Below are 18894 nucleotides of genomic sequence, written 5' to 3'. Positions count from 1 at the left end.
CATTAGGTATTGTACTACCAATGTGGGTCCTTTTATGGGGGAAGTTAGTCCAGGACAGAGGAGAAAACCAGTCACTAAGTGTATGTCACTGCACAGTTCAGCACAGTACAGAGAATGCAAGTCTGCAGTGAATAAACCACCTCTAGGAAAAAGAAGCAGCATAGGTCTGACAGCATGGCACCCTACCCAAGTTCATAAGCACTGCTTCTTCGAAGTAGTTATTTGTTCAGGTGCACCATGATGCTATTCTGCTTTTGAGATCTAGGTTTGATTATCCATGTTGCACTGTGCTCTGCTGGCTGGTTATACAGCCCTTTTCAGACTGACACTGGGGCTAGCTGTAGCAAAAAGAAATAGTATTGTCTAAAAGAAACAGCTCAGTTAGGTATTCACAGTTCACAACGCAGTTTTTCAATAGAATATTGCAATATGTTTACAGCTGGGCTTGTGTTTTGTTACCGCTTAGTGATATTTATGTTTTGGCTTACTAGTTTTACCAGCCTAGTTTAACCCCACCTGCAGGTATAATGAGTATACATAAAAGTCCACAAACTTTTTAAAATCACTGACTAGAAAGAGGATATTCTGGGAAGGTATTACAAGAGGCTTGCTTTCTTTTTATACCTTTCCTTCTAGATGCATGCTCTTGGCCTCCATTGGAGACAGATGACTGGGCTAAATGGAGCATCTATCCCCATATGTGTTACCATGTGCTATTCAGGAGACCTTATATACATACCTGAATATATGTATGCATATGCAGCAAGCCTTTCAGTCTCCAAGGTGCAGCGAATAATTATTGTTGTCTTGTCCTGTGACATGGGTAGCAGGTGACATGAAGATACTGGTTGAGAACACAGAGTTTCTTAACCCCTAGTTGTGCCTCTTACCTACACACACATCCTTCCTGCTTGAACTCTTCAGTATACTTCAGGCTCAACTTGAACTGCCTAGCCCAGTGATGGAAAATAAACCCTTTTTGATCACTGTATGGGCCTGTTAGGAGATTAATGTGAGAAGAAGGAATGTAGCCGCCAGTCTCCCTGCCAAGATGGCAGGAGTGCCACTTTCATGCTTTCCAGCTGCTCTTTGCTTAGGCCAGTAGAGAATGAGTTGAGCTCACTCATGGAACCCAGGTATGCAGTGCTGCTACCAGTGCCGCCAAGTAATCATACATTAGTCATTTCATATTGTGTGTGTTCAAATATGTATAGATGTACAGTATGTATAGTTTATGTATAAAAATGTAAAAATATACAAGTGTGCCTACATGCATCCAAGGGAAGCACTGGCATTTAGCATCTGCAGTTCTAATGGCCTGGGGGCTAAGCCTTGAACATAATTTAAATATCCATAGCAGTCTTTCCTTCTTCTCTGCAAAAGGACAATGCATGTTACATGCCTTTCATGCAAATTTGATCTTTCTAGACACTTTTGAATATTAGGACCAGCACTGTATTTGTCTTAAAGAAACATGAGTGTTCTGAGCCAGCGCTTTCTATGATAATGAAAGCATGCTTTAAACACAAGAAAGATTTCCAGTGATCCAAGTTTCTAACAGTACTGTCTCTGACTGATTTCTTATTATGTTCTTGAGCAGATCACATCACCCATTTGCCACTGTTCTTCCATCTGAAAGAGCCATTGTGAGCCTTGATTAAGTAATAATTGGAAGGATCCTTGCAAATGGAAGCTAGTTGTGAAAATGTGTGAATAAATATATAGATATATGGTCTATAGACATTCTGATGAACTTCACCTCAAACAGCTCGATATCTGTGAGCTTTAAAAAGCAGAGAAGATATCTGTAGTATTACATTGAGTTTTATTCATTAAAAAGATGTTTGAAATACATTATTCTGTTTAGTTCAGCAAGCATTCACCAGTTAAGTGATGAGTTATGGCCTTTTTTTATGGGACCAAAGCACAACAGGAGAAAGTATACTATTCTCCTTTTCCAGTTTTTGCATTGTGACCTGACATTTATGTATATTGCATAAAGCAAATTCTGAGCACTGCAGCTTCAATGACTTGGGAACTGACAAATATTTTTTGTCATTTTTACTTTCTTATTGTCGTTTTCTAAGAAGTTAAACATACTGTGCTATGCAGCTCTTTCCAGATAGCATAGAAAGGCTTTGATAGAGAGGTTAGAGAAGGCTACACCATAACTGTTTCTGTATGTCCAACTTTTCAATATAAAAATAATGCATACCTGAGTATAACAGAAATGGTTGTGTCTGCTTGATTGTATCTTTAGAAGCCTAATAATCTAAGCAATGAATGATATGATGAACCAAGCATACAACAAAAACTTCCTTTAAATTACTCAGGTCTTTGATTCAAGAGTCACTTTGGTTGAAATGAGTCAGTCTTCCTCTTGCTGGCACTGGGAAATTTAAGAAGGAAAGCAAAAGAATTCCTCCAGCATAACAATACCACCCATTGTAAGTCAGTGCCAGCCGGAGATACCAGGAAGCAAGGAGCTAGGCCAAATCAACACTTATTTGTTAATTCCAGGAATGTTTCAAATATTTGAGGGCAGTTTCCGGACAGAGTGATGATGGCGGAGGGTTCTGGCGTTACAGTTTGTTGGGGCATGATGGATCTTGTCTTTGGATCTGTTCACATTCAGGCATTCATTTCATTGCACTTTAAGTGATTGTCCTTCATACTGTTCCAGCAGGAGTGGCAAAAATCTGAATGGACAAATAAAGCAAACAGCCCTTCATCAGAGCCCCATCTGAAGGCCGAGCTCATTTTTCCTATCTGTCTTTTTGAAACTTAATTTTACATCAGACCCAGAGGTCAAAATGCAGGCATTGCAGTTCCGGTGTGCTCACCTAGCAGCTACTGTATTGCAGCTACTATATTTTTAGTTCACTTTTAGGTATAGAGGGAATTCATCTTTATCATTCCTTATTCCCTTGCTGTCCTAGTGCTTCTTCATTGTATTTGTGTTACAGATTTATCAGGTCTTTTGCAAGTACCTCCACTCACTGTGCAGACATCTATTTTTTTCAAGTGGTCCTCTGCCTTCATTACATCTGCTTAACTCACAGTTATTCTGCCATGCCAAGTCTAGTACTCATTTCCTTGATTTCTATTTTTTTCTCCCATTTTCACAATTCGAGTAAGTCTCTCACCCTATGAATTGAATGCAGACATAACCAAGTGAAATTCTATGACTTATATTACTTAGGAGGTAAAACCATGCTACTTGGACAGACTGTTGGAGCTGTAAATCTTTTAGTTTGTTCATTTAGTTTCTATGGATGAGTGTTTCCTTCTGACCTCTTAGTTGCATCCAGACTTTTGCAGGAGCAATGTTTTATATGTTGATATGCAAAAAAGATGCATATACAGCAGTGAGTTTCCAATCTTGATAGCATAAATTCACTCAGATTTTTTTTTTAAACGTAAATAAATTAGATTAAATTGCAAGGAAATCTGTAAATTGCAAGAAAAAAAGGCTGAAAAGAAAAATGTTCATTTATATTTTACAGATTATTGTTTTGCAGTCACAGTATTTGAGCATGTCTCAAAAGTTCATCAGGCAATGCAGCCAGTATCTGTCATGAGTTTACGGTCTTGTTTGGCTTTTGCTTTTCCTCATCCTGCTTCTGCTTTTCCTCATCCAGCAATGTGATATGGTACCCAACCTACAAGGTTTTCCATGCTGTTTTGTTAGAGTCACCATGCCTTTTCCAAATCTGTTTCTAGGCTATTAACTGCTTCTGATCTGTCCTGTTTACTCACTTATCTAATTTTTTCCCCCTAATTCAGTGAATGTAGGTCTAGCATGCTTGCTGGAGACACAGGTCTGAATTTCTTTAAAGCAACCTTTCTGCTGTAATGTAAGCAATATTCTTTTGTTCTCTTTTAGGCGTTCCAGGTGTTAGATTTAGTCTTGTAGTTTTTCGGACCTGGATGAGCAATGTTTATCGTAACCTAGTTTTATGCTGAGAAAATTGTTTCTTGCTTACTTTTTTTTTTCTCTGAAGCCTGATGGAATTTGCACCCTGTTCCACAAGGTGGTCAAGAATGACTGTTTCCCAGTTACCAGCCTGGTCTTGTCTTCTCCACTTCTCCCATTTCAACCATCAAGTGTAAAAATAAGGTGAAGATTAACTGTTACCCAACAGCGGTCTGCATTGCCAAGCAAGATAACAGAGAAAAACACAGCTTCCTTCAAGTTCACAAAATTTCTTGAGCTTGGAATAATGCAAGACTGCTGAGTTCAATTCCAAGAGGAAAGCTCTTCAGCAAGTTCAGGTTGGCCGTAGAGCTAGCCAGAAATGGTGGTTAGAGTGAATCCATTCTGACACAGAAAATAGTCACAGAAAAAGAAAAAAAAAATAAAACTGAGAACAGCTATAGTTTCATATTTTGGGAGTGGTGGGGAAACAATGAATATTCATTGATAGAGTTCAATAAAATGTAGGGATTCATTCTGAATTTATATGGAGGTCAGTCTGGGCTGGCTTTCTTGTTCCTTGTTTCTTAACGTATTAACTGAGCGTGTAAGAAAGGAAAAACACACAACAAGCAGCATTTGCTTTCTGCAAACTTGCAGTGCACCAGCTGTGAGAGGGTATGCATTCCTGGGGACAAGCAGTTTTTATACTCTTTTCTGACAAGCACTGTGTAGTTACATCTTCAATCAGTAAATGTATGTGTTTTTAATATATATATATACACACACATGTACATATATATCATTTAAGTAAATAACTGTGGAAGGGAGGAGAAATAGTTATAAAAATAAGCATTCTGAACAACAAACAGGCTTAGTGTACAACTAAAGGAAACTTGGAAGAAACAGGCCTTCATGAAGGAATAACATTGTTGAAACCATATGTTTTCCATGTACCGGGGAGACTGTTTTAATAGTTTACAAATGCATATAACCACAGAAAGACTAAAATTAGTCAGTGCTTTAAAGGGCTAAAGATTGACACAAGTCATTCCAGTCAGTAAAGCACTTCTTTTCATCCAGATCCAGCGAATAAACTTATGTGACTGAGCTGAAGGGAGGTTCCGGGGGGGGGGGGGGGGGACGCATGGTGTGTCTCTGGCTGCCGGGGGGGGGGGGGGGGGGGGCATGGTGTGTCTCCAGCTGCTGCAGAGTTGTCCAAAACTTTGCACAGCTAATTTGCAGTATCCAGGAGAAGCATTTCTTCAGGCGTTGTGCCTGGTGGGAAGGATGGTGGGCTAGACCACAAGTAACCTGAGTTCTGTCCCTGCTCTGCCACTGGTATGCTAAAAGATCTTGAAGAAGGCATTCCTCCTCCTTGTACTAGTTGTGCCATCATAAATTAACAAATCCCTCTGTAGTCTAGACTGCTTTGGGAACAGCTGATGAAAGGTGGCGGCTAGGAGTTTTATTTTGCCAACCTTTTCTCCCAAAGTTTGTTTGAACTTAGTAGCCTAAAGCAAAACTCAGGTGAGTCTCTATAGCCTCCAGGGTTTGTGCTGAAGCTGTACAAAACCTTCAGTACTGCACGGTATCATTTTAACAGCTCCAGGGTTACTCTGAGCTGGGCCCACCTTCATTAAAGGGGTTTGTAAATCTCAGCAAATCCTTCATCATCTGATCTGAATTATGAACTGGCAATGAAACCAAGATCTTCCGTTGAGCTGTAAAGGCTTTATCAGTCTGTGTAGCCCTGTCTCCACAAAAGCTTAGCTGTCTTTCGGCAGTGCTCTCATGGCAGCTTTGCTCTGCTGCATGTCCTGTTCAGTCTTCTGTTCATCCCTAGATGAGCTTCATCCCAGATGGCTTCATCCTTAATCGATTCTGGGCTGTGTATGACAGCTGAGGCATGCACAGTGATGTCACCCTGTTCTGTGATATCACAGGCTGAACGTGACCTGGGTTCCTCCATCCAGGATCCCTTATTCCCAAAAGCAAAGTAAGGGTGCCCTTCCAACCCACCTGGACATCTTTCTCATCATGACAGCTGTTTGCATTGTGGTTTGAGCTACTTACAGAGAGAACTAAGTTGCAGAGCTACACGGTAACGTCAGAGTTACTGAAAAGCATGCTTCCTAAGTAGCCAAGTAGTGACTCTATGCTCACCTGACAGATTTTCATCCCAATGGCATTTGTACAGAGTTTCAAGTCTGTAAGAAACCCAATTCTATGTTAGGAGCCTTCTATACAGCCCTTGGTAGGAGCAAGCTTAAGAATAAGAGATTTACCCAGAAGAAAGGAGGAAAGTGGTTTTGGTCCTCAATAGATAGGCCTGGCACTTTACCAGAAATTTGGACCAGATCTGTGTCGTGTTTTCTTTTGTTGGTGTTTTTTTTTTTTCCCTTGGTGAAAATGCATTAATGCAAACAAACCTGCAAACAGAAAAAAATTTACTAGACCTTCTGCATTACTAGAAATCCTCTCCAGGTCTTTTACTTTAAAACATGGTCAAAGTGTACCTAAGAAAAAGTCTGTTGTTGTATTATTTCCTTTAATGAAGTATTCCATTCAGTGTCTGTCAAAAACAGTCACATGGTAAACATTGAACAGAAATTTGAAATGTTAAAGGAATAAAACTCTTCAGGGAATAAATTATTTTTACAAGTGGCCAATATAAAATAATACAGTACAAGTCTCTTGAAGTAGTAATTGATAAAGGAATAAAACTGCTAAAAGAGTATATTTTTCATTCTCTGAAGCAAACCGTGCAATAGCACTCAGCAGTATTTAATCTCCAGGGGTCTCCAGAACAGGCACAAAAGTGCACGTAACTTAAAATCAACAGGAGGGCTCTTCCACGAGGTCTGTGCTACCTACTGCCGGCTGTCAACAGCCACGTTACAGCAGCAGGCCTGCTCACTCAGCACCACCACAGTTTGCCATTCCCAGGCTTTTTTTCTTTAATCTGGATATTAAGCAGATAATTCCCAAGACATCCCTGTGAAGTGGAAAAACATGATTCTTCCAGCCTGCCGTATGGGGAAACTGAGATATGGAGAGGATAAAGCCTTGACTGAGGTTGGCCTGTTTGTTCTGACATGTAATATGGTTGTGCAGGGCCTCCATCCTTTCATGGCATTTTTAACAACCTTTTTAAACTGTGGTTTCCCTGCGTACTACGAAACAAGATTGCTTTGGAGTTACAGCTGTATTGTAACTGGGTCCTCCGGCTTCCTACGGGGCGTACCCAACTCTCCGTATGGAACCAAAGTATCACATTCATCTTGGTGGCTGCCTAATTAAAGAGCTCTTTCAACATATTGTAGGGCTCTGTGAGTGGGCTTCAAAGGCTGACCTTACACAGGCAAAAGGAGAGCATCCCAAGGGGGATAAAATTATCCTGCTACGTGGCTAGAGTGTGATTCTCATTTACCTTAGAAATCGGTCTGTCCCAGAAACGTTTTAGACTTTCATTGAGGAAAAGAAGAGAATTTTTTCATTAGGTAGATATATTCAGAGAGATTCTTGCATGAAAAGAGCAGGAAAAAAAAAGTGGGGATTTGGGAGAAGGCACATAAATGACATTTCATATATGCTTGTTATAACTTGGTGGGTCTGTGAGAGACCAAGTGATGTCAGTTCATGCAGGCTTAATCCAGTGATGCCCTCTCCCTGAGTTCTCATCCTGTTTTTCCATCCACTGTTCAGACAATCTGCCCTGCAGCACTTGTTTGTTCTTCTTGAGATTGGTCACACTGAAGCAGTTGTATGGAATTAGTTGTTTGGTTTTTTTTTTTATTTTTTACTGTACCTGTCAGCTAGTTTTTGGTTTGGTGGTGCTTTTTTTCTTTTGCCCCTATTTCTCTACCCCCAGCCATAAGCTCATTCTCCATGAGTTTAATCAGAAATAAAACCAGCTTTTATCTGAATAGTCTCAAACTTGGGTATATTTTAAAACAGAGTCCTTTTTAATATAAAGTTTACAAAACTACCTTCTGCAGCATTTCTGGTTTTGGTATTCCTTAAAAAAATAAATAAATAAAAAAGGAATAACTATGAGGGTTTTTTTATTTTTTAATTCCTGCACAGTTTACTTTGCTTAGTTATAGAGAAGATGCAAGAAACTTTGACTGGGTAAAAATAATAGAAGGTAAAGGTGCTTTTGGAAATCAGTAGACTTTGTAACAATCTACATCATGGAGTATACTCCTTGCATCATGGGGTATACTCTCCTAGCCTGTTCATTGTAAACAGACTGCATTAATTTCAAGAATAGTGGCATACTCTTATCAACAATATGGAGATTGTTTCCTTTTATAATCCACGTTATCAGTTACAATTTTCTCTCACTAATTATTTCAGGATTGAAATTGTTATACTTTGTTTGAGATCTGGGGATATGAAATTTAAAAAAAAAAAAAGCCTTCAGTTTTTTTCTTTTTAAATGGTGGTTTTGATCATATAGAAATAAGGAAAGGAAATGAGAATGAATTACAGTATTTCTAACATACCCAATAATATATTTTGTTTCTGCCTCATTTCAAAATGACCCAAATGAATGTTGTTTAAATTTGGCTTATTTTGTAGATACCCTAGAGAGCCTGGTAATAAATCAAATGCCAAACAAGTTAGTTCAGTAGTTTCAAAGTGGTCTGTACGCATAACATATGTAGACTGAATATCACTTGTGCCTGTACCTCACTATTTTTCTCTGTTGAGATCTCTCCATTCTCATGGAAACCAACCACTGATTGACAGTAATGCTGTGAACTTCCATTTATTAGCTAATGTGTTTTCACTGACTTTTCATGAAAATAGGAGCAGAGTGGAGCATTATGGAATATTCATGGAACAAAATTCCAGAGAAAGAGGTCTTAGGGTCAGGAGGAGGGAGGGAATGGGAAACAGATGCCAGATTGCCTGTAGAGAGTCCAAGCATGTGTTTTTGTTTGTAGCAATGATGCACATGCCTTTTGCGGGTGCAATTATTGCTTCTGCCTTTGAAAGTTTCACCATAAATCTGTTTCTCAATCTCCCTTCATTTTTGACCCAAATTAACCTCTTCTCTATACAGTTCTGTTACTTAACCTCAGTTTCTCTTGGGAATGTGTGTACACGACCATGCTGTAGGTGTTCTCTCCTGAATTTCGGAGATCACTCTGAATTCAAATCCATTTCTGGACAGATTTAATTAATTAAATATTTATATTTTTTCATAATCTGCATGCACTGGATTTTATATTTCACAGAGTCACCGCAGTGAACAACACCACACGAGTGAAAAAAAGACATTCGCCCTTTATTTTTGGTCTCTGCCTAGCATCCAGCTTTATGTGAAAGCATATGATCTGCAAGTAGCTGAAAACTGGGACCTAGAGTATTTGAATATCCATTTAACATATCGTGACACTTTCCTTTTAATCTATCAAACACTTAAAAATCTGATTTCTCTTGTTCTAGCAATAGCTTGTCTTCTTTGAGTGACACCTTGGGTCTAATGAAGCTGACTGCAGGTGACTCACAGATAACTGCAACAGATGTGGGGTGAAAGCTTTTAGCAGCCATGCACCTCCAAGTGGGAATTCCCAGCCCGTCATACCTGTGACATTGACACTCTTCTATTTTCCCACATCAGACTCAGGCTTTAGCACGGACCTGACAGGTTCGAAGTCACATAAGCTATGCCTTGTCTTGGAGTGTTTTAGAGAGGAGGGAGTTAAGTGTATTAGCATTCATTAGTTTTGTTTAGGAAATGGACAAAGAATTGTAACTTAATATTCTTGTACTCTAGGGAGCTTTGAGCCTCCTATGAGTTTTCTAACTTGGGTTTAATCAGTAGGCTGGGATGCTTGCAAAAGTGTTTCAGCTTGCTGCCAGGTGGTTAAATTCAGCTGCTAGTCATGCTGTATCTTACTGAATAGAAAATGCGCTAGTTCTAAATGTAATGTAAGTTGCCACGAACAGCTGTGTATCAGAATATAGAGCCACATCATACTGTATACAAAGTCAGGAACTTCTGTGCTCTCTCCTTCTGAAAAGAGAAGTTCTTCAGTAGCTCAGAAGCTTGTTTTTGAGAGAACTAGCACATTGCCTATGGTTTTCTCTGCGTGCTTGAGGCGAGTCTCCTGTAGTACATCCTGCAATGTGCAGGACTGATGCTGGGAGAGTAAGAGCTGCAGAATATCTTACAAATGTGAGCCCTGCGGTACGGGATAAGTCAGGGAGGGTCAGATGGATTGGCAGAGTTTCACGGTTTCTAATGTGCTGCCCACAGTGGTTTGAAATAACTGCAGCCTGTATCAGATCTGTCAAAGCTGAGTGGTAGCCTTCAGCCCACGTGGTGCAACCAACCAAATGGGGTCGCTCACTCAGGATAGCTAGTTGTACCAAGGGCACTGTGAGCTTAGTGATTTCCAGCCAATATCTCTCTGCAACACTATTTGTCAAGAAAGCCGTTCTTTTGAGCTAGAGGTGTGTATCTGGGCCCTCAGAATGGAAGTAATTTAAATGCATATATATGTATTTTTATTTATTTTATTTTATATGGGGCGAAGTTGCCTGAGGTCTGTTTATTAGTTAATAACCCCCTCCAGGTTACCATCTCTAATGTTGTAATGAAATTGAGTTAATAAATCCAAGATATTATTAAATAAAGTAAGTATTTAATATTACTTGTCCTCTTTGAATCCAAGTTGCAATACAACAGAATTTCATTTTATAAATAACACCTTTCGTGCTAGCACCACAGGGCATGATTCAAAAGAATCTAAATAGAACATGAATGCTGTAATCAAATGCAGACCCCAGGAAGGCAGATTAAAAAGGCATGTTGCTGGTTAGCGCAGCAGACAGGGTAAGTATAGCGGGTCACAGCAGAAAAGCTAGTTACAAAAACAAGGGCACAATCAAATGAAAATTGTTTGCGTGCCCACTCCAAACCATGACTGACTGCTTCTGTGTCCATGACCTATTTTTTTAATAAAGGAATATTTAGAGAGGCTGTTACATTTTAATTGCTTTATACTAAACAAGAAAACAACAAAAATCTCAACCCTGTGTTTGCATCTGGAGGACACTAGTAGATTATCTATTTATAGATAGGGATGCTACATCTGGAGAAGACTTTTCCACTAGGTTTATCTCATCTTTCTCTGTTTATCTCTCGTCTGCTCTATCTCTCTTTGCATCCACTGCCAAAGCTTGTGTATCTCCTCCTACACAGAGGAACATACAGCAGAGGGGGAGGCTGATGGGAAGTGCCATGAAGCTTACCTTGCAGAGATCCTTCAAGTGTTCACTTTGGAGGACAGGATTGACAGGAGCGAAGGAGGCTTGTCTCTAAATCCTTGGAAACCCAGGAGTCCAGAGATAGCTGTGCCATGGTATGACTCCACTTGTATTGCTGCCCAGCCTGTCGCATGTGCCTGGCTGTGTCGCCCGTGTCATCTTGCTATCTTTTCTCCTCGAGGGGGATTACAAAGGTGGAGCAGGGGTTAATGGAACAAAAAGCAGAATTAACCTCCGTGTGTTTATCAGCAGCTGCTCCCGAGGTCTAGTCTCAGTCTCTAGCTATATGGAGAAATGAGGGGAGAAAAGTCATGTCTCCAAGCCTCTGGTGGGTTTCTTCCCCCTTTCTTTGCAAAGGTGTGGGAGAGCCCTTGGAGGCTTGTCCTCTCTAGGGCTTTATAAGGCAGGCAGAGAAACCCACAGGTTGTACTGTTGTTCTTAAAAGGATTCTGGTTAGCTCTGTGTGTGTGTGTGTGTAGAACTGCATCCAAACACATTTAGTGTTCAAGAGCTAACAGCCAAGTCAGGAGGGAGAAATAAAACCATGATTATTTTCTTTATATATACGTGTGTGTGTACACATATGTATATATCTATATCTGTGTGTGTAACACTGTTATGAATATTATAAAATACTACCTAGATAAAGCATGTGTTTTAGGTGTCACCTAATTAAAGCTTTTAAATTACATTAAATTTAAATTATTTGAAGTCAGATCCCAAGAAGGAATGTCAGTACAGTTACTGTGCCGAACTATATAAACAGTGAAAATATTTCCGTAGGCAGTCTGATACTTTTACTTTAACAGGTAGGATCAAACCAGCTAAATGCAAAATAATGAATTGCAAAAACTGGTCTGTAAACACTCTTACAGAAAGAAAAAATAAATAAAATCTTCTGGAGTGGTCTGCTGTACTCACGGTAAATGAAATATTTAGTGATGGCAGCAGCAAAAAAAAAAAAGGAAAAAAAATGAAATATGAGATCTTGCATCCCAACTTATTAGTGACCTGTTAAAAGACAGGCTGAAAAGTGCCTTTACCAAATTAAAACTTTGAAAAAAGGCACAAATGGGAAATGTCAAAATAAAAAATCGGAGGAAAATGATTGTCCTCCTGGCTCTTATTATTTTGCAGTTCTGAGGCAGCGGCCACTGTTAACGGTAGTGAAACAAGAGCAGCACAATTCAGAGTCTCTCCTGAAGTCTGTAATGGAAATAGTCTGTGCTGACAGGCAGACAGTTAGAATTTACTGAGATTTTGATCACAATTGTGTGATCTGTTTGCTGCATGTGTGGTTTGTTTTTTTGTTTGTTTGTTTTTTGTTTAGTCTAATTTTTTAGAAACCTCATAGGCTTATTTTTTTTAATGGAAGATCTCATTTGGTTCTCTGCTCCCTGTTTTTATAGTTCAGGCATCCCTAATGCTTAATGATACTAAATAATCAGAATGCCAGAGTGCTTAATTTAATGTCTGCTATTGATCTCTAGACTGTTTAGCAAATGACTTATTAAACACAGAGGGCCATATACTGCCTTCACTTTCATCTATGTAAATCCCTTAAAGGCAGCTTAAGTTATTGGGAACCTAAGGTCAGTTGATCAGCCTGTTAATCGTGGTTCCTGCTTAGAAATGGGGAAGGTTTTACTGGGCATGGTCAGGAATTATTTTTTCAAATTCTGCTCCATTATACTCTGTGCACTGCTGCTCTCTGAGCACCTCATTCTCTGGGCACCTCTCAGTAATAAGGTTTCACTTGAAAGCGCTTGAAATTTTCTTAATTATCTTAAATATTCCTGGTAATGCTAGTAAACATATTGGTAGCGAGAGGTGAACGATGAGCTGACCCAAACCATGAGCAAAACAGTTCTTGTGAGATTAGATCGGCTAGTGGCTGCTCAAACAGAGCAGAAGCCATTGGCTTCTGGGGCTTCTCCCTTTTTGGAGAATGGAGTCAGTTATGATGCTGCTTTGAAGCGCTTCACAGGGATGTCGGGAAGTGGACACTTGCCTGTCCATGGATCCATGTGATCTGAACACGTGCTATGGGCTAGTAAAGCCCTTGCCAAGCTTCTTCTTGAGGATTTTTACTGAACTATCCGAGCACAGGTAACAAGCTGCAGCTGTCAGGATGCTAAACTGACCTTGGGTTTAGGTCAGTCATTTTACTGTGAATAGTGTTGGGCAGAAAGAATGTTTGGACTCAGATTACATGTTTTTAATTGTTTGATTTTAGCATGTAAGAGCCAGATGGTCAAATTTACAATTTACCAGTCAGTCTGGTATAATCGAGTTGAGTTCCTTCGTTCTCACAGCTCCTCAGGTGTTGTATGGGTGATGTCACTTTGATTTTTCTGTCTTAAGAAATCTCTTGAAAATTCTTTTGTTTTATGAAGATCACCTTGGTACTGTAGATCTAGAAATGCTTTAACAATAGCTTGCCCAAAAGATGTGAGCCTGAAAGAGCTGTTTTATTATAAATTTTGCATTAAATACTCTCAAGTTTTTCTTTCAACTGTACTTCCGTCTTAAGCATATCTCTGCCTTATCCACCTGCGTTCATATACTGATTGTTGCTAACAAAAATCAATGACAGCATTGCTTTGCCAGCAAGAACACACAGATGTAAAGCTAATTAGGTTAAAAAACAAGTTTTCATTTGTGTCTTATGCTTACAGTAGTCCTCAGGTATTCAACAGACTAGGGATTTTTTTTTGAGATTTGGGACATTGAGATCTGGGAGAGGTATGGATGAGCACTATGCACACTGCGCATTGCAGCTCTGTCTCAAATGGAGGAGTCCCCTAGAAACAAAGTGAAAATTGGGACTGCCAAGACATTTTCAGCATCTCATGTTCTTTTAGTCTTTTGTCCCCCTTCTCCTTTGAAGTGACTCCTCTCCTGCTGTACTCTGCTGTTCTAGTCATGACCCAAAACACAGCATTGCCAAGCATCTCGGCTCTCATCAGCAATCTGTGATCTTCTAATGCTGTACATGCCAGGCAGATTTAATAAGCTCCCTAATAATGACTTGTAGCATACTGGTTTCTCATAGACTCAGGCCATCCCCCCATTCTAGGTCTCCAAATATGCTTGATAAATTATTTGAATTACGCTTTCTGTTGCCATCTGTGGTTCCTCATAAAGAGACTGCTATTTGCCGTGCATTGTGCCAAATCACGCAATAGTTTTTGCAAAGCTAGGGACTGTACTGAAATCACCAAATTCGTGTCACTTGTGACCTGCAGTGCAATCCGATGTGAGCTTTATGTAGGTGTCAGTTCCAGCCTTGTGAGATGAGAGCGAAGGCAGAAGGTCTCCAGCCCATAAACCTCAAAAGGAGGTGAGGGAGAAGAGAAGTTCATGTATGTATTAAAAAAAAAGTGCTTATATATAATGTTCTTATAGTTATGCATCATAAAATGCATAAAGAGTTGATATATATATAAATAGACAAGGACACATATATGTGCACACACACATGTATACCGTGACCTTCTCCTCCTTCCCCTTGCCTTGAACTTCCTCCCTGAATCTGTCCGAATGGCGAGGCGATGAGCAGTTCTAAAGAAATGTAGCACTGCGTGAAACCTTGGAACAGTGACATCTGTTGAATTTGGACAGTTTTGTTTGTCTACTGGGAAATCGCATGAACTTACCAATATTTTTTTTTTTTATTCCTAAAGTTTGTGTTGCCCTCCCTCCCTCCCTCCTCCCCAGTAAGGGAGGGCAGCTTCGGGAGACATGGCTGCTTTCTTGCCTTCTGGTGCGGTGTAAAGTTTTCCGTCGAGAGACAATAATGTACATTCCTCTGGCAGGACGGGATGGATTTTTTTGTTTCTCTTGCTGTTGTTTATTTATAAGACATTTCCTCTTGCTTAGTGGAAGTTTGATCATAAGAGGCTCCAGTGATTTTCCTTCCCACCTCTCCCCTCCCTAATTTCTCTGCCTCGGCACTCACTCTGGAACACAGTGAACTCAAAAAGCCCATCAGCGCAGGGCGCGCTTAGCAGCCAAGCCTTGCCACTCTCCAGAGACTGTGAGGTGATTCTCCTTCGTCACCGCTTGGACCAGGAACCACAGCCCTGGTGAGTGGTGAGCTCCCAGAATTTGATGTGTCAAGGCTTCTATTCTCGGTGCCGCTGAGGCAAAGCAGGAAATAAAGGGTTTTTTGTTGTTGTTGTGGTGTTTTGTTTTGTTGGTTGGGTTTTGTTGGTTTTTGCTTTGCCTTTTTTTTTTTTTTTTTGCCTTGTTTTTTTTTTTTTTCTCTCTTTTAAAAACAAGATCGGCAGCGACCATAGAGGGATACGGAGCTGGGAGCAGCCGAGGGACGGGAGCTCCGGGCGGGGGGCGGCTGCGCCCGGTGTCCCCGCCGCCACCAGCGGGGGTCGGGGTCGGCAGCGGCTCCCGAGGTGCGGGGGCTTGGGGATGGGGGACGGGGGGGAACAGGGGGGGACACATGGGGGATGACGCCGACGAGAGAGGGCCGGGCGAGCTGGGAAAGGGAGGGCATGGGAGAGGGGGGAAAAAAGCGTTAATCCTGCACTTGGAGTTTCTGTCTGGCAAGTTTTCATGCCTCTGTGTTCAGAGCATTTACATTATGCTCTGAATACCTCATTGCCCAGCCAAGCAGAAAAGAAACTCTACAGTGGATGCATAGTAAAAGAAAATGCTTCTGCGGAAGCCACCTCTGGGAATAGGAAGAACTGGTTGGTTTATAGGCTTCTGGTCCATTTGAGGGGGAGGGAAGGGTTGCATTTATTTTATTTTATTTTATTAACTCTCTCAATTCCCTTCTTTTCCCTTTGTATGGGGAACTGGCAGTCAGGAAAAAAATGTTTTTTGGAAAACTTCACCTACAAAATTTTGGATACTAAAGAATTAAGTATCTCAACCAACATCGAGGCACTTGTGCAGTTATTTCCAGCTGATGGATAGGGAAGCTGAGGCACAGAAAGTGAAGTGATTTGGTCAAGGCCACATGGGAAAGCCAGTGAAAGAAAAAGGAATAGGATGTGCGTCTCTGGTTCCAGGCCCAGATTACTCAGGGTCTCCTTTTGTCCTCTCCTGCCCAACTAAATGTATCACTTCTGTAAATCTTTCATTGCTGCAGTGATAAAGAAGGCCAGGGCAGTGCGTGGGTTGTTCCATTCATCTTTTATCATCTCCCATGTTATCTGAGTTGAAGAAATGAATCATTTCTTGACTAATCCTTTCTACTGTTAACAAAGTAGGCATATAAGAAACACAGAGTAGCAGTCAAAATATTTGTATTTTGAGGTGTTATCCTGTTCTTTGAAACATCTTGTCCCTGGCAAAAGAACAAAATGTTTAATGGCACCAATGTATCTCACATGTGGTATTAATTAGAAGGTGTTCTTCTCCACGTAGCCTTGCTTTTGACTTGGATTCATTCACTAGGTGTATCAGCAAACACACATATCTGACCCCCCTGGAGATACCCCCTCTCCAAACACTGCTGTTCACCTGTGACACACAGAGGAAGTCAAGTCAGCTTTTCCCTGGCTTCATGGCCAGTGCAAATTGTTAAGGACAGCATACAAAACCTGGCTTTGACCAGTCTTTCACTGGAGTTATCGGAGGTTTTGCCATTGACTTCAGAATCGACCTCAGTGTCAGATGAAACCCAAGCCACGTTAAAGTACTTGCTATTTCTTATAACCAGTAAGTAAAGCCATGCAAGACTTGGTGGTTTTACTGCTTGGCAATTTTTGCAAATATTTTCTTTGGTCATGATCCATGTGGGGTTCTCAGTCCTTCTCAGTGTTTTCAGTTTCAGCCTAACATTTAACTAAGCCCAAAAACTGTAGATGGAGCACAGACAAAACCTCTGAGTTTCCTCTGGGTTTACATTAGAACCATAGAGAACTGTGAACTCCTTTTTTTTTTTTTTTTTTTCATCTACAGACCCATAAGTTGACTGTAGATTTCCTTCAGCACTGAGCAGCGAGGGTTAGCTCTTTCTCTTGGTGCACTGCAACTGTGGAACCTCTCCCTGAACCTAAACTAAATAGCTACTTCTTAACAAAACCCACAATTAGGCTGGCCAGTTCCCTCAATAAAGAGTTGTATGCACACACAGAATAATCTTTACACCCATCGAAGCCCTAATCCAAATGGTCCCTGCTTTTGACTAAATGGATGTTAAGATCCAAAGTTGGCATTTGCATCACCTTTTTACAGTGTACTCAAAGAAGCTGACAGATCAGAACATCCCAAACTTTCAGGCAGTTCACATCACAGGCAGAAATATAATGGATTTTTTCTTTTCTCTAAATGGGCTATACTGAACGCCCACACACACTTTTGGGTCTGATCTTTGAAGCTTATCTCTGATTTACTTTCTCCCTCCAGGCAGTGTAAGTCTGAAAGACATAAGTACTTCTGAAATGGAAAGTTCTCAAAGCACAGCGCTAAATGTCTGAAACTTCAAACTTCTGCCTATGTAACACTTGTTCTCTGGATATACAGTAGTCAAGGGCTGTCACTCTGGCGACTTCCACCAAGAAGGCAAAACAATGTTTTATTTCTTTTTTAAGAGTCTCTGTGTTGTTCTAAACCTCTTGGTGTTTAAATTATTTAATTAATGTATTCTGCAAGTCTCTGCAGAGGCAAAGGAACTTGTCTTCACTGGTATTTATGTACAACAATGTGGAGAAAATCAGGAGTCTTTCTTATTATGGTATAAGCTGCTTATTGACTCTAGTCCAAGGTTATAATGGTTTGTCTATGGTCTAAAATCATTAGGGTGAAAATCTGCAATTTCAAAACATATTTTAACTGTCTGTTTTAATGCTTTGGGACAGTAAGATGGTAAACTGTCTCATTAGTAGTAACTTCTTTGTTTACCATGTAATAGTTTGCCATAGTTGCTTTAGAAAATCAAAATGAATATTCTTTTACAAATGCCCTGTTTGCCTCTACTGGCAGCCATTTTAGTTACCCTTCCAACTGCTAATCTCAAAGTGTTGTACAAGTCCTGCTGAGTTAAACCTCCCCTTGTTACCCATAGGTAAGGTGGGGAAGGTATCATCTCCTGCCTGACACAATCAAAGAGCAAATGGTAGTCTTTCATTTGCGTTCAAACCAGCACACTGCTTGTGTTTGATGTGATGTGTTTGTTCTGTTGACTGCATCAGGCAAGAACATAGCACAGAAAAGGTTGTGATGATAAAGATGCACAGTTTTGTAGGTACTGGAACAAGAACTTAAGCCATACTGATAATCAGGTTTTATAGTGAAAGCAACTGCTTCATTTTGAGTATCTTGCCCCTTTTAAGGTATTCCAAACGTTATTGATTTTTTTCTTCTTTTTTTTTTTTTTTTTCCAGAAGTCAAACAATGGCTTATTTCCTAGGGCCACAAAATTGAAACAGCACTATTTTCACTATATGTAAATCGGAAAAGAAAGTGAAACTTGATTTGAAGTCAAATAAGAGGGAAAGTTATGAAAGTAAAAGTGATTTGGGGGGGATGGAGCTAGATGGTCTTTAAAGTCTCTTCCAACTCAAACCATTCTATGACTTGCAAGTTACCTAGGTGAAGTGGCCACTGACCACTGATGATCAGCTCCAAAGCTGTGTTGTTACATGGAGCATTAGAACAGTTAACTCATTATCATAGCTGAAGGTTAAAGGAATAACAAGGTGTATGAGTTGTATAATGAAGGC

At 40.3% G+C, this 18894-nt stretch overlaps 1 protein-coding gene across 36 annotated transcripts in view; it reads left to right on the top strand.

Annotated features, from left to right (window-relative positions):
• The window catches only part of ZBTB20 (zinc finger and BTB domain containing 20), a 478527-nt gene that overhangs the window by 253770 nt on the left and 205863 nt on the right, over positions 1-18894 (top strand). The window contains exon 7 of one of the 36 annotated variants that reach the window (XM_040570864.1): positions 15177-15291. The exons of 34 other annotated variants lie outside the window; for them this stretch is intronic. The gene's annotated coding sequence lies outside the window, so the exon portion shown is untranslated. Of the gene's footprint in view, positions 1-11138; positions 11299-15176; positions 15292-18894 lie in introns of all 36 variants that reach the window. One more of the 36 variants, XM_040570886.1, reaches the window with a different exon arrangement.

The sequence above is a fragment of the Cygnus olor genome, chromosome 1 (assembly GCF_009769625.2).
Source record: "Cygnus olor isolate bCygOlo1 chromosome 1, bCygOlo1.pri.v2, whole genome shotgun sequence".
Taxonomy (NCBI): domain Eukaryota; kingdom Metazoa; phylum Chordata; class Aves; order Anseriformes; family Anatidae; genus Cygnus; species Cygnus olor.
This window is presented reverse-complemented; position numbering and strand designations above follow the sequence as displayed.